The following is a 15,416-nucleotide window of genomic DNA, read 5'->3' on the forward strand; positions in this document are numbered from 1 at the left end:
CGGAGCCGAGCGGCGCTGGAGCGGCAAAAGGCCGCGTGGCCGGCGCTGGGGGAATGTAAACACTGCAGGCGGCGAGGGTTCTGGCTGGGGCAGGGGTCTGGCAGGGGCGAGCGGGAGGACCCGCCGTCGGTCGGCCTGCCGCGCGCGCGTACTGTACCTCCTTGCACGTCCTTCCCGCCCCCGAGACGCAGGGTTCCGGTCCCTGAGTCGGGGCGGGGATGTGCCCAAGGTCACAGAGCCTGGTCGTTGGCCTACAACGTGTGCCTCCGGCAGTCGCCGGGATCTGGGGCGTCGGTGGAACAGTTGTTCCTGGAGGTACGTCCACGCATCCATCCAAGCCATTCATTCAACTAACAGCCCAGCACCTTCCCTGTATTTCCCTCCCCCACAAACTCCTCACGACGTTGGAATTTCAGACAGCCCCTCTAGCTGAAAGCCGTTCCCAGAGGCTCGCATCGGACCGGGATGAAATCCGCACTCCCTGCCCTGGCGAACAGGGCTCCACCTGACCTGGCCTTCGCATCCTGTCAGACTTCCCTGCAACCCCCTCCCCTCACATCTCACCGCCCTTGTCCTTTCTCACCTCGGGGCTTTGGGGCTTGTGCCCTGCGAGGGCACCTCCGGCTGTTCTTCCTTCCCAAGAAATTCAAGGTCTTCAGTGACCACTTAACCTGGAGCACCCCTCTCCCCAGGACTTCCTCTCCATCTTTTTGCCCGGCTGTGTTTCCTTGACAGAACTTGCGGCCAGAAGACTCTTGCTCCTCCGTTTCCTTGTTTGGTGTCCCTCTCCCTATCTTGTCTGTCTTCTTTACTGCTGTTATCCCCCAGCTCTCCGCATAGTGCCTGGGGGAAGGGAGACACTTAAATCCTATTTATGAATGAATTCTTGAAAAACATACAGCGACCAAGCCCTATTGGAGCTTAACAGGCCAGTGATACAGGTACTGAACGATGGTCGCTAAAAACTACCTTCTATACTAAATTTGTAGAAAGCAGCATGTAGCAGAGGGCTCCCAAACACTCCCAAGACCCTTCCTGATTTATAGTCTCAGACTTGTTCCCTGCCCCACTAACATAACAGTCTTTCTGAGGTGACAGCCTAGGTCTTATTGAAGAGTACGCCTTGTGTCATCCCCACAGGTCCCTGCTAGCAGACCTTCCAGGGGCTCTGAGGTCAACACTGCTGAGATAACTCACTAAGCTTGTCTTAGGTAGGCATGGAACCCAAGGTCCTGAATTCCCAGCCCTGTGTCCTTTAGGAATAACAGTAAGAAGTATCAAAAACAGCATTTCCAAAATGGCAGCTTTGGGCTAAATCCTTCAGAGTGTTATCTCGGTTCAACTTAGCAATAATCCTATCATGTTGATACTATGATAGTCCTATTTCAGGGATGGAAACTATCTACTTTTCAGCGTCATTATTTAGGGATGAAGTGAGATAATGCAGCCTTAGTACAGTGTTTGACACATAGTAAATGCTCAATAAATTTTATATAATATAATAAATATAAATATATAAATGTGTGTGTGTGTATATATATATATATATATATATATATATATATATCGCAATGATAGACAAGACAGTTTTCCTTAGTGGTTGTAGCAGCTTACACTCCCACCAGCAAAGAATGAGACTTCCAGATGTTCTGTGTACTAGCCGATATGTTCACCAACAATACAATGGATAAATAAATTTGGTATATTCATTCAATGGAATACCGCACAACAACAAAAAGGACAAATCACTAAAACATGCAGCAACATGAATAAATCTCAGACATAATGGTGAGCCCAAGAAGCCAGACACAAAAAAGTATTAGTATGTGATTCCATTTAATTGACGTTTAAGAAAAGACAGAACTATAGGGACGGTGGTCAGAACAGCAGTTACATTTGGGGTGGGATTAGTAACTGGGAGGGGACCAGGGGAAACTTCTGGGTTCCACACATGTTTTGTATCTTGAGCTGAATACATGGTTGTGTACATAAAAATTCCTTGAGATGTGCACTTATAACTTACACACTTATGGAGTGTGTATTTCAACAAAAAAAAAATTGTTTTTCAAAAAAATAATTTGAAACAAAATAAAGTAAGACTTTATTAATTCCTGCCCAGTTGGGAACTTCTAGTTTGGAAGGGAGGCAGTTATGTAGATTGGTAGCCGTAGTACAGAGTGATAAGGGCTTGGATGGGAAACTTCTGGGGGCTATAGCTTCACATGGAGTGGTGACAGGAGAGGGCATTCAGCCTACTCTTGCCAAGAAGGCTGCACGGAGGAAGCATCATCTAGGCCAGAATGAGATGATGTTTGGCAGAGGCAACAGAAAAGATAAATCTGTGGAAACAGACTGCACCAAATTACTGAGGGCCACTTGCCAGGGGTAGCTCACCTTTGGCTGTTTGGTTTCGCTTCATCATATGCCTGCCTGCCCTGGGGTTAGAATGGCCAAGCATTGGCTCAGCCTTGAGGGAGATATGGATTGAACTAGAAAACCAGCTGCTGGGTAGGGAGGGTATCACCTTCCCTCCACAATAAGACTTTGGGAAAGTTCCTTAACCTCTTGGTACCTCAATTTCCTCATCTGTAAAGTGGGGTGATTCTAATTATCCTAACCTCCATGGTTTCTGTGAGGAGTAAATGTACTAATACCTATGATGCATTTGCAATAGTATCTAGGACATAGTGTTCAACATGTATTATTATTTGTAAAGAAATCTGTGGCATTTGCATAGCTTCATACATGGTAAAAACAGCAGCCAGGATAGAAGGATTAAGAAGTAAGCCAATGAGGGTTGCCAGGGGGGAAATCCTTCCCAGATAGGATTCCTTAACCTAGGGCTCCCAGATAGCCTTCAGTGGCCCAGGAAACTGCCTGCTGGCAGTGTCGGCCCATTGTGTGCACTTGGGCAGGGGGTACTTAACTTTTACCAGTTCCTTAAAGGCACCTATAGAAAGTTAAGGAGTTGATCAGGAAGAGGGTTGATCAGGAAAGGTGTGGGCTGTGACTGGAAGTGGAGCTGGCCCTGGCCTTGTTATCAGGCAAAACTGGGCACATAGGGCTGCTTGGCTGACTCGAAGGAGGTGGGGGAGGGACATCTAGTGAGGCTCCACACAGGAACCCCAGAAGAGGGATCAAACTGGCTGCACCAGTGTGAGCTGTGAGGTAGGGGCCAGGCAGGAGGAGCAGGACCCATTGCCAGGGAACCCAGTGTGGGAAGGCCCTGGGGGCTTGGCTCCTGTCCTCTCTCAGCAGTGGAAATCTGTCTGCACAGGCTTGCTGGGTCAGCCCAAGTCCAGGGCCCCAGTGCGTGCTCCCCAGGTTGTGGTTCACATCAAGCTCACACTGCTATGGACTCCAAGGCGGGAGACTGGCAAACCAATGGGTGGTCCCAGCCCTGGCCTAACCCTCTCCTACACTGGGGAGCAAGTGCAGTCACACTTCCTCAGGCAGAAGGCTGTGTCCCGTTTAAAAATTCCAGTGAAAATTAAAACTGACCTTTAAACTTAGTATCTGATAGAGCAACGGTGGCAGCTGACATTTATGGATTCTGTGCTAAGCTCAGGGTTTCCAAGGACAGAGACTAATTTGAAGACACTTCAAGGGGTAGGAGTGTGTGATCAGGTTGGGGATGGGGGGGGGGAATGCATCAGTTATGCAGCAATAAACCCCCCTTCAGCATGGGCTGAGACACAAGAGTTCTTTGTTCTGTATTTGACCACCATATTCCCAGCTTTCACTTAAATCTCCTCATTTTGGGTTTCTGAAGACAGACACAGCTGCAAGACATAGAGCAGGACCTTGGAGAGATAAGGCACTGGCGTCTCCCTTCTGGAATATTTTCCTTCAAGCGCTATACTCTGCACTTTGATGGGGGAGGGAGGCTTGGCCAATCAGAGAACCACATTCCTGCCCATGCGGTTGGTTACAGGGGTGGGCACATGACCTGAGCTGGGCCAATGAAAATCCCCTGGAGTTGCTAAGCGGACCTAAAGGGGGTCTGGAAGCAGGAGGCCATCTTGCCACTCAGGGTGACCTTCCTTAGAGGGAAGTCCTGGGGAAGAGGGGAGCAAAGCCTGAGGTAAAGGGAGGTAGTCTTCTGATTCATCGAGCTTCTGGGTCTAGTCAAGCCCCAGACCAGGTTCCTAGGAACTTTCCAGATGCTGGAGCCAATGATTTCATGTGTTTATTGAGCCAGTTGAGGTTGGGTTCCGCAAAACTGGCAACCACGAGAGTCGTGGGTGTCTTGAGTGAGTGAAAGGGCGGTGGGCTGTCAAGTTTCATCCATTTGCGCCCCCCAGAGAGCCTCTCAGTGGTCCCCTAGACCCACCGGTCTTTCTCTGTAAGGCCTGTACATCCACCCTGGCATGGCCCTGGGGGTGCCAGGCCTGGCTTTTAGTCTCAGTTCCCCAGGAATCCTGACTTCCCTGGCAACACCCTCAATCACTTGCTTACATCAGTCACATAGGAATCCACTTCTTAATCAGCCTGGCAGCCTCGGGAACCCCTGCATGCCTGACCCCCGTCAAGTGCTAGTGGGCCTGGTGCACTGCCTTGACCCTGCCCTCCCAAGAACACCTCGCACGCCCTGGGGGCAAGTAGACGTTAACTGAACAGGACTCACTCCAAACATGACTGAACAGAGGTCACACATAATGCGATGGCCCATAGGATATTAGCAAAAAATGGGATTCTGGTACACATGAGGGTTTCTGATGCTTTGAGCAGCAGGATGAGTTTGGCAAAGTCGGGGTACAGCATGCAGCTGACCTCTGGGTGGGGACAGCTTCTCCCTCTGTCTTTACTCCTTGAGGTATCAGCCTGGCCACGGTAGTTGTCTTACCTTGAGGCCCCACCCAGGAATTCAGAGCTGAATAGTGGGGTATTAGATGGAGGAGGGTCAGAATTAAATAAACAAGAAGGAGAGAAGGAAGAAGGCACTAAGGAGGGGGTACGCTGGGAGTAACCCGGGCCTGAGCATTCCCCAGAGCCAGCATAGGGTCTGGACAGCAAGTTTTGCAGAATAAATAAGCGGGTGACAGATAGGGGCAAAGGTGAGAGGCGCAGAAAGTGTTTCCCAGATGGTGGCAGGAAGCTGAGGAGGCTGGGTACGTGGAGTGGGGGCACATTCTTCTGCTGAGGCCCAGGTGCAGCTGGTATGGAGGTCACAGAGGGTCCCGCCACAAGAAATCTCGAGGCTCAAGGCTGGGCCTTACCCACCTCCCACCCCTCTTCTACTGTATCTGAGAGCCTCTCTACCTTCAACTTTTCACTGCAGGTTATATTTCCTTAAATCTGTTTGTTTGAAAAGAAAAACCTACTGGCCCTAAGTGGAAAACCAACATCACCAGCCACAAAATGAAGGGAAGCATGGAAGTGTTTACAACTACAGGCAAGGGGCAGGCCATGACCCTGAGGCCTGATTTCTTTCTGTTTAAAACAGGAGATGAGGGGCACCTGGGTGGCTCTGATGGTTCAGTGGTTAAGCTTAAACATCACGCTCTTGGTTTCAGCTCGGGTATCACTGTTTGTGAGTTCGAGCCCCATGTCAGGCTCTGTGCTGACAGAGCCTGCTTGGGATTCTCTCTCTCCCCTTTCTCTCTGCCCCTCCCAAGCTAGCATGCTCTGTCTCTTTCTCTCTCTCTCTCTCTCTCTCTCAAAATAAATAAACTTCAAACAAACAAACAGGAGATGATGGTATCATTCCACTTATGAGGTACTAGGGCAGACAGAAAGTAGAAGGGTGATTGCCAGGGCTGGGGAGAGGAGAATGGGGAGTTTTTAATGGGTACAGAGTTTCATGTTTGCAAGATGAAAAAGTCCTGAGGATGGATAGTGGTAAAGGTTATATAACAACATGAGTGTGCAGAATGCCACTGAATTGTACTCTTAAAAAGTGTTGAGATGCTAAGTTTTATGTTATGTGTATCTTACCACCATTTTTTAGAAAACGATATAACTGTTAGGGAGATGTCGGCCCTCTCAGCTCCAAAATGAGACTTTCTCCTTGATTAAGCAGAACACATGAAAGAGAATTGAGAAGGGAATGACTCACTCCCTGTATGATGTGGATCTGCTATCATTTAAAATTAATATGTTGAACTGGGGTCAGAGTAAGAGAGGGGACAAATAATGAATGGGCAGAGGTGTAGGCAGGCTGGAGGAGGGACAGCCCCTCTGCCATGCGAGCATTTGGCCCACGTCCTGTGGGAACAGGCCCTGGAGCGGATGTGGCAGGTGCCCTGGCCACACTGACTCGACAGGCATAGGTCCCAGCTGCCGGGTTCCATCTCAGGGTGAGCTTGGGGAAGCCACTTCACCTGGCGGTGCCTCAGCTTTTTCCTCGGGTCCAGAGGGTGATGAGGAGTGTGTGCGTGAGGCTGAACTGAGGTTTGGCACAGCAGAGTACCGGGGTGGGCTCCATGTACACGGTCTAGGGGCCATGGATGGCTGTCTTTTCAGGGTCTGTTTCCTGACTCTTGTAAGGAGTCCCCTAGTTTCACTCCAATCACTGGCAGGGGGATCAGTGAACTCGGTGTCCATCGGGACATTTGACCAACTTTCCTGCTTTCGCATCCTTCAAAAGATGCCAGACAAGAGGAGTTGGTGATTGTACCATTTTACTGGGCCCATGAGTGTTTGCATACAGTTGGTGCTCATTAAGTGTCTGTGAAATGGTTACAGGGATGAATTCTGTTGTAAGAGTATGAAGGTTGAAGCAAGCATCTTGTCCTCAGGAAGCCCACACCCTGTGGAAAAGAGCAGCCCGTCCTTCATCACAAAACAGCAGGAGAGACGCAGGGGAAGGAGGCACCTGGCAGCAGAGGTCCTCATCCAGCTCGGGGTGAGGAGAGGGGCAGGAAGCGGAGAGTCACTGACTTTGCCAAAGTCACCGGGGCCCCCCACCTCACCAGCTCCAAAGGGCACCTTTCAGGGTTCATTTCACGGCGCTTTTGGGAGTCTCGGGCTTGATGGCCCACTCCCTGTTGGAGAACACCACTTCCGTCTCCTGGTTTCCCTCCTCCTTCCCTGGTGCTCCTCCTCAGTGCCCTTGCTCTTGTCCCCCTCCCTATTTAAGTGACGGAGCTCTTTTCCAAATGCTCCCTCCCTGCGTGGTCTTTTCTTTCCACCTTCTGCCCTCTTGCCATCTCCACTTGCCCATCTCTTCTGAGCCTGTCAGTGTAAGACGCCCAGAAGTGGGCTCTGGGTTTCCCCACCCTGTCCCACCTGCTTCTCCACCTGGTGCCCCCATTCCCTCAGTTGCTCGAGCCCCAGACCTGGTATTCATTGTTGATTTCTCTCTCTCTCTCTCATCCTCTGCACTGCATGCATCAGCAAGCCCCAGGGGCTCTCTGCCTCCAAATGTTTCCACTCTGTCTCTTGTCCCCTTCTCTGTCCCGTCCTGCAGGGAGCCACCGTCTGCTGCCGGGACAGCTGTACCACGTCCTGAACTGCTTTCTCACCGTGGCTGCCTCTTCCCCACCAGAACTCTCTTTTTCCTAAGAAAATGACTTCCCTGAATCCAATCAAACCTGCCCCTTCTGGAATCCATTTGAAAGCTTGGCGCTGATTGCAAAATAAGTCAGGTTGCATAAGTGCCAGCCCCTGTCCGACCTGGCTTCTGCTGCAGCCCTCTGGTCCTGGGGTCCTGGGCCCATACCCTCCTCTCCCTCTGCTCCAGCCTTTCTCTGACACGCCAAGGGCTCGGCTTTGTTGTGTTTGTACCCGTTCTTCACCGCCCCCCACCCTTTTATCGGTGGCGGGCTCTCGCTTCGGCAGCCCCTCCTGGAGGAGGCCTTGCCAGCCACACTGTCTACATCAGGTTCTCTCTGTCTCGGGTCTCGCCTTTTGCCGGTTTTCTCTCAGCACCCCATTTTGCTTTTGGTTTTTAATTATAAAAATGTCAAACATACACACAAGTTGAGAGAGGATAGTACAATGAGCCCTTATATACTGATCCTGCAGATTTAATGACTAAGATTTTCTAATATTTGCTTCATCGAGCCTGCAGCTTTTTGTTTTCTTCACTGAAATGTTTTAAGGCAAATTCCAAACATTTCACTTTTTACACTTGTCTAAAATGTATGGCCATTTTCTCACATAACCACAATGCCAGTAAGACATATAAGAAAGTGAACAATTCTTGGTACCATTTTTTAAAAAGTTTATTTTGAGAGAGAGAGGGGGGTTGGGGGGAGAGTTGGGGAGTGGACGTGCACGGACATGCACAAGCCAGGGAGGGCAGAGAGAGAAAGGGACAGAAGCCCAAGCAGGCTCTGTGCTGTCAGCTCGGAGTCTGACATGGGACTCGATGACCTGAGCCCAAATCAAGAGTTGGATGCTTAACTGAGAGCCACCCAGGCGCCCCCATGTACCATTTAATACTCAATCTACATTCAAATTTTCCAGTTATCTCAAATGCGTCTTTTAACCATTGGTGTGAATGACGATCCAAACAGGATGCACACACAGCATCTGGTTACCGTGTCCTTTGCTTTTCACTCGGGTAGCCTCTTTTCCACGTTTGCTGCAGAAGCCAAGTCAGTCTCCCGCAGAACCACTTCCCTTCCTGGACTTGTCCCTTTTGCTTCTCCTAGAGTCATTGCCTCGTTCCTCTCTCCCCTGTACTCCCTGTACATGGAAGCCATCTCTCCTAGCCCGTTAAATTCATGTCCCTGGGTGGTGCTGTGTGCGATGCTGGGTGCTTCCTAGGCCGTCCCCTCCAGAGGCCCAAGGTGCCTGCCATCCACTCCTGTGATGCCAGATTGATCAATGGAGGCAGGTGGTGACAGCCTCTTCCTTCCGTAGTACCATTCCCCATCCACCCTCACCTGGTTCTCCCAGTAATAGTTGTTTCCCGAATCAGCTCTTTGATTAGGGCTTGCAAAATGGTAGTTTTCTATTTCCTTCATTTCTTCCAAATTAGAGGCATACATACCCAGGGGGATGGAGTGTGGGGGCAGTCCACCCTGCTGCAGGCAGTAGGGAGGGTGCGTTGTCTGCAGAGAACTGGACTGAAAGTCCTCTGCCTGTGTCGCTCTCACAGCCTTGCCATTCTAGACCGTGTCCGTAAGGAATAATGGCGCTCCTGCCTCACCCCTGCCGCCAGGCACTGCCGTTCAGAGTCTACACACGGAGTCTTCCGTAAAGAAATTTTCCGTATCAATCAGGGCTATTGGGTTGCCCGGAAATGCAGCTCATGTGGTGGCATAAATGCCTAATTCTGTCTTTTTAATGAAGCCCCATATTTTTATTCTTCATCGCGCTTGAGACATTTTGTAATTGCACGTTCGTTTACTTGTTTGGGGCCCTTCCTCCTTCAGAAGGCAGCTGGCTGAAGGCACACGGGAGGCACTCGGTCCTCAGACATCCGAGTGGAGGCTTTGTGGATGGAGGCCAGGAGGGGCGAGCAGGCAGTGTCGGGAGGCAGGGGGGAGGGCAAGGAGAGGGTTCAGAGGCTAGAGATAGAGCGGCACATCCTGGAAGTGACAGCTGTCAGGGGTGTCTGGGACTGAGCATGAGGTGGGAAGAGGGAAGCACCGAGGCTGAGGAAGACTCAGGGGCAGGAGCCCAGAGGAGCACTGTCTGTGCCATCTTCCCAAGGGGCTGGACTCTATCCTAGGAGCCGTGGGGCCGTGAGGTCTCTGCGCCCACCCCTGCCCTGCCCATGACCTCCTGGATAGAGCCCACTCCTCCACGGGAGGCGCACGTAATACTGGAGACTTGGCCACAGTCTAAGGCAGCACCCGCCTCCTCCCTCCCTCTCTAATTGCTCTGTTTTCCTTCCACTTCACAAGTGGGTTGGCTAGTAACACCAAAGTCTGTTTTATATACATATAGATAGTTAGCAAACACAAAATGTGTGGTAAGCTATGTTCCATCTTTATGTTATTAACACACAAAAGCAAGAAAGCTCCAAGTTAGAGCATCTGCAATTCAGCCCAGTGTGCAGCAAGCCATATGGCGAAAACATGGAACGGAAGGCAACAGAAGCGCCTCATCCCTGCCTTCGTCTGAAGAGCACCTCCCCCCACCCCCCCATCCCCCAGCAAGCCAGGGCCACCAGCTTTTCCCGCCCTGCCTGTCCCAGCCGAGGCCAGCCAGCTTCCATCCATTCATTCGTTCATTCCTCAAATATTCATTGAATTCCTGTCCTGTGCCAAGAACTGTTCCCTTATGAGGGATAGGGGAACCAAGATGGGCAGAAGTCTGTCCTCGGGGCAGGAGAGCCGGTCAGGACATAAGTACATAAACCACACGAAAAAGATAAGATGGTTGCCACCAGTTACGAGAGCTCCTGAAGAGGTAACTGGGTGATGTAATAGTACATGGAGCAGAGGCACATCCCTTAGGATAAGGTGGCTTCAGGAAGGCGCTTCTCAGTAGACATGAAAGCTCAGCTCTGGAGCATGAGAAAATCCAAGCAAAATTGCTGTGGGGAATGTATCCCAGACAGAGGGGACTACATGTGCAAAGGCCCTGAGGTGGGGACAATGTAGTGATTTAGTGGAATTGCAAGCAGGCTGGAGTGCAGTAGGGCTGGTATACAGTGAGTACAAGACAGCTGGGTGAGAGCAGCAGTAGGGTCTTATGGGCTTGTAGGGAGTGTGAGTTTTACTCTAGTGCTATTAGGAGCCATTGAAGGGTTTAAAGTAGAGTGACTCATCCGATTTACATGTTTAAATATCACTCTGATGGGAGGGGGGGAGTGTGGGTGGGGGAGCAGGTACATCCTGGGGTCCTAGAGACCAGTGGCCCAAGCCAGGCAAGATGGCAGCTGGGCCAAAGTTGGGGCAAGGTGGTCACAGGGTCAGAAGTGTTTGCAAATAGAGTGAGGGAGGGCTTCCCACTGCCTGCTGAGAATGCAGGTCCGTGGCCTTGGGCCCATGGTAGCTGACAAGGACTGGGGCAGTGTAGCTGGGCAGAGATGTGAAAACACAGCTTCCTTGTCCTGTGCAGGTGAGGTGCCCCATCTGTGTCACTCCCCATGGAAGGCCTAGTTTTCTTTCCTATTCCTTGACTCCCATGGTCATGAGCATAGTGACATGTCACCATCATTCTTCTGCCAGCTGGAAGTCGAGGGAGAGGAAGTCACTACCTAAGAGCACACAATGACAAGGGGAACCTATAGAGGGGACAGGACCCTTCTCCATAGACTCCAAGAAGCCTTGGGGTGTTAGCCAGCCCTTTCCAAAGTCGACCTGACTATCCTACATTCCAGCTGGCAGAGGAAGGGTGGCCCTACTCTTACCAGCAAGGACACACATTCATGCACAGCCCAAAGCAGTTGGCTTTCCACCTTAGTTGTGGCGGTGCCTCTTGCCTTCTCCTAGAATAGAGGACTGCACATTGCTGTTCAGGTTCTCTGGAAGCAGAGGTTAGTATGTGGGAGGCATGTAGGGAGGGCCCTAGAAACCAGCCCCTGAGGACAGGGCAGAACAGAAGCAGGCATGGACAGAGGGCCCCGGAGCTGAAGTGGCCCACAGAGCTGCCCTGCTTGAGGCCCAAGTGGCAGGGTCTTTATATCTCTGCCTCCGTCAGCCATTGTGTGGCAGCATGTGGCCCTGGCAAGGCCGCCCTCCATCGCTGAGGCAATCCTGGAAGACTGGCAGCCTCACTGTCAGCAGCCTGGGCAATAGGACCTTCTTCAGGGGTGTTGGGAGGTGCGTCTTGTCCATCACAGTCAATCACACTCACTCAGACACGACCGATTCATAAACCAGCAGTTGGGGTCATGATAAAGTGACATCTTCCTTTTCATAAAGCAGGACTAACCAAAGGTCCAAGACCATGAGCTGACAGGCCTGAGACTTGGTAGGAGCTCCATTTACATGCCACCAGTTAAAGGGGTAAAGACATAATGCCCTTTTTCTTCCATCAAGACAGGTCACTATTAATTAGCCCTGGGTTGATCCAATTCAGTTCTTTAGTGTTCTTTAGAAACATGCACTGTGCGTCTCTCCAGGGCTCAGGCTGCAATGAGCAGAGAATCCCTGGCAGTCCTGCCCTCGTGGAGTCCATAGGCTTGTGGGACAGGGAGACGCCAATCAAATGACCGCACTGAGGACCACATCATGAAGACTGGTATGGCGAACATTTCCTGTTTTTGTGCATTAGATGCATGCCTCGGCAAGTATGGGGTCTAATGCACATGCTATCCTCAACCACCTGATGCTGGTTTAGTGTTCGCCTCACTTCAGACCAGGATGCAGCCACAGAGAGGTTACAGTAGCCCTCAAGGTCACCAGCAAGGACACAGTGGAGTGCACATATGTGCTCTGAAAGCAGGAACATCTTTGGAAACTGATCTGGACTGGGGAGGAGGAAGGAGGGAGGAGGTCAGGAATGGCTCCCCTGAAGGAGTAGATGCTTGAGCTGATGGGTAAGAGATGAGAAGGAGTGACAGAGAAATGAGGCATTCAAGTGGAAGGAAGGGCATGGAAGAGGCCCCAGGAATGCTGAGACCAGGGCTCATTTGAGGAACTGGGAGGTCGCAGGGTACAGGGATGCCCAGGCTGGGGGTGCTGTCTGCACTGAGCACTTCCTTCTTCACTCTGAGAGCCACGGAGGCCATCAGAGCTGCATCACAGAGACTCCTCAAGCTGCCATGTGAAGAATGGGCTTCTGGGGAGCCAGGTGCTGGAGGCTGCCATGGTCATCAGGGAGAGGCGTGTGGCAGGGCCCGGCAGGAAGTGGCTGGATTCAGTGCTGTTTGGAGTAAGATCAACTTGGCTTGGTTGGATTTGCGATGGGGAGCAAGGGTCCAGCCAAAGTCCAGAGACCCAGACTTTCTGGCCTGCAGAACTGGGCAGTAATGAGACCCCTCACTAGAGTGGAGGTCTTGGGCAGTGACACAAAGGCAAAAGTGACATTTAAACATTTTTTTGTATGTCCAATGTCAAAACGTTGAAGGAATAGTAGTATAATGAATACCTGCTAACTTCCATCTAGCATAACCAGTTGTTAATTCTTTGCTATACTTGCTTTTCCTTATCCTTTCCACACATGCACACGCACACACACACATGCACACACATATACAGACATGCACATATGGACATGCACACACAGACACACACAAACAGACACACGCATGCGTGAACACACATTTTTTGCTGTACAGTTACAGACATCATGACACTTCACCCCTAAACACTTTTATTTGTATCCCTTAAGGGTAAAGACACTCTCCTCAATAAACGAGATAGCATTTTCATATCCAAGAATATTAACAATTATCCCATAATGCCATTTGATATCTAATCCTTGTCAAATTTCCTCGTTGTCCCAGAGTTTTGCTTTCAGTCAGGATCCAGTCAAAGTCCCTGCCTTGCTTGCGGTTGTTGGGTCTGCTCTTTGGTCTCCTTCTGTATAGGACAGCCGCCACCCCCACCCCTTCTTCCCATGACTTTGCCTCTCTGACAAGTCCAGGCCAGTTGTCTTGTAGGACGTTGTCCACTCTAGATTTGTCTGATGGTTGCAATTCTTTTGCTTCCTCTTCTTTAATCTTTATTGAGATATAACACACACAACATAGTTTGCCCATTTAAAGTGAACCGTTCAGTGGCTTTTAGTATGTTCACAGATAGTGTGGCCATTATCATTGTTGCTCCTGTAACATTTCATCACTTCGAAAAGAAGCCCATTCTCTATCACCCTCTTAAGCCTCTCTCCCCAGCCCTAAGCAACCACGAATCTATTTTCCTAACCTTTCCATTTTCCCACTGGAATCATGTAGTGTGCTATCTTTGGTAACTGGCTTCTCTCACTTAACATAATGTTTTCCATGTGTTCAGGTGGTCACGTCTCTTTTTATGACTGAATAGTATTCCCTATATGGATATACCACCTTTTGTCTATCCATTTGTCCATTGATGGAATTTGAGCTGTTTCCACCTCTTGGTTAGTACAAATAAGCCAATGTAAACATCCGAGCACAAGTTTTTGTGGGGATATATATTTTGGTTTCTCTTGGGTATATACCTAGGAATTGAATTGCTGGGTAAATTTATGTTTAATTATTTAAGAGACTGCCAGACTGCTTCTCAAAGCCGCTGAATCATTTCTTTTATTAAAAAAAATGTTTTTTTAATGTTTACTTTTGAGAGAGAGAGAGCACGTTCATGAGCGAGGGAAGGGCAGAGAAGGAGACACAGAATTCAAAGCAGGCTCCGGGCTTCAAGCTGTCAGCACAGAGCCCAATTCAGGGCTTGAACTTACGAACCATGAAATCACGACCTGAGCTGAAGTTGGACACTTAACCGACTAAGCCACCCAGGCACCCTGCAACTGATTCACTTTCTATTCCTATCTGCAGCATGTGAGGCGTCTGACTTCTCTACAGCCTGACCAGTGCTTGTCATTATCTGACTTTTTGATGCAGTTCTTTCTAGGGTTCCACAGCGGAGGCTTCTCTCTAAGTCCTGCTGGCCCCCCACTCCTGCAGCCTCACCCCAGCAGACGAGGCCTCTCAGACCCAGATCGTGAAGGATGCAAACAGCACATAGGATTGGATGGCATTGTTTTCTTATTTTGTAGTTAATCAGATTCTGCACTTTCCTGCCACAGTTTCACTCAGGGCCCTAAAAAGATCCCCCGGGAAGCAGCCAGGGCAGAGTTGTTAAGTTGGAGACACTTAGGCATCAGAGAGGTGAGGGTTGCTCATGTGAGCCAGTGCTGGACACTGGGCCAGGGCTCCTGGGCCTGCCCACTGAGTGCAGGGGCTCCCATCCGGCAGGCTGTAATGTGCGGCATTAGGGAAGGTGGCAGGAAGGAGGGGTTTCCGGAGAGCAAGTGACGCGTAGAAGCAAGCCTCCGTTCTAAACTACATCCTAGACTCCCCTCCCATGGATGCTTTTGTTCCCCACTGCCGTTTACCAAGGAGGTGCTGATGCAGTGGCACCAGGGTGCAATAGCCCACGGCCCCAGCCTGGAGGCTGATTTGAGGAGGTTGGGCCCAGCATGGCAGCCTCTGCTAACTTGTCTACACTGCAGGCAGCCCCTCTTCTGCTGATAGTGCCCCAGGCAGAGCTAAGCTGCCTTCCTGGGGTGACTGCTTCTCTTGGGCTGTGGGGTTTGGGCGGTTGCTCCCCTTGACCAGGTGAGGTGAGCGCAGGCAAATGTTTACCCAGGCAGGGATGGCTTCTCCTAAGGCCCAGGTCTCCCAGCCCATCCTGCACCAACCCTGTGTTTCTTGGAGGCCAGAGGCCTCTGGGATTCTAACCTTCTCTTCTTTTCTCCTGCTGCTTTCTTTCCTGCCCTGTATGTCCGTCCGTCTTCAACTGTCAACATCAGATTCAAGGCCTGGTCAAATGCCACCTCCTCCAGGGAGCCATCTTTCTCTGCCTTCCTCTGAATGTCTGTGTAGCAGTACATCTGCACCTCCCTTAGACACTGACCTAGTGCTCTGTGTT

The sequence above is a fragment of the Herpailurus yagouaroundi genome, unplaced genomic scaffold (genome assembly GCF_014898765.1).
Source record: "Herpailurus yagouaroundi ecotype Mexico unplaced genomic scaffold, PumYag 194, whole genome shotgun sequence".
Classification (NCBI taxonomy): Eukaryota; Metazoa; Chordata; class Mammalia; order Carnivora; family Felidae; genus Herpailurus; species Herpailurus yagouaroundi.